The following is an 875-nucleotide window of genomic DNA, read 5'->3' on the forward strand; positions in this document are numbered from 1 at the left end:
TAAACTTGCTGATCCACCAACCTGGACTTGTTTTGTGCTTTGTTGCTCCCCACTCCAGTATCTAGGGTGAACAGTAAACAGACTCCCCAGGGAAGGTCACATAATCGTCTTAATTTAATTTTGTTTAAAATTAATTTAATTTTGTTTAAAAATTCTGGGGATAAAGGGAGGAAAGGATTTCCTGTACTTCTCAAATATAGGAAGAACTTAAGGGAGAGAGAATTCACACTTAGATTCCTATCTTAGATGAGGAGAACCAGTGCCCTCTTTGAAAGCCACAGCGAGCCTGCTGCGACGCTCACAGGCTCCCCCGCAGGACCTCCTTCCTTCACAGTGCAGGCTGCCTGCTCACATGTTCCTAGAAACTCACACAAACCAAAACCTCACCAACAAAACCACTTTTCCAATCAGAAATAAGCATGGTCAGACTGGCGTAGCTCAGCAGAGAGAGGTTGCCTACCATGTATCAGTACTATAAAAACCAACCAAACAAGAACACAAAATATGTCATTTTTTAACTTCTTGTACCCTGATACACTCCCATCTTCGCCACTGCCCCAGGGACCCTGAGATGGCGAGGACTCAGGACATCGGCTCTCTTGCTGTGTCCCGAGTAGCAGCAGAAAGACTAACCACTATCAAAGGCACAGTTGTGACTCATACTCCCTTGCTTCACAGGGACAATGTTTCCAACACAGGCTGCCCTGAAATTTTCCCAGACTAGATTCAAATACGTGGCAAACTTTGGCCCAGCCCCCTATGTGTTAGGGTTACAGTACGAGGCACATGCTTATGACTAGTTGTTTATAAAGACTTGCTTCCTTAAATCAAATCACCAAATCCCACCACAGACATTTCTCTCTATATATAATTTT

General features: G+C 44.0%; 1 protein-coding gene across 1 annotated transcript in view; it reads right to left on the minus strand.

Annotated features, from left to right (window-relative positions):
• Gtf2i (general transcription factor IIi) overlaps positions 1 to 875 on the minus strand; it is a 61,336-nt gene that overhangs the window by 15,488 nt on the left and 44,973 nt on the right. The gene's annotated exons all lie outside the window — the stretch shown is intronic.

Source organism: Mastomys coucha, unplaced genomic scaffold (assembly GCF_008632895.1).
Source record: "Mastomys coucha isolate ucsf_1 unplaced genomic scaffold, UCSF_Mcou_1 pScaffold22, whole genome shotgun sequence".
NCBI lineage: Eukaryota > Metazoa > Chordata > Mammalia > Rodentia > Muridae > Mastomys > Mastomys coucha.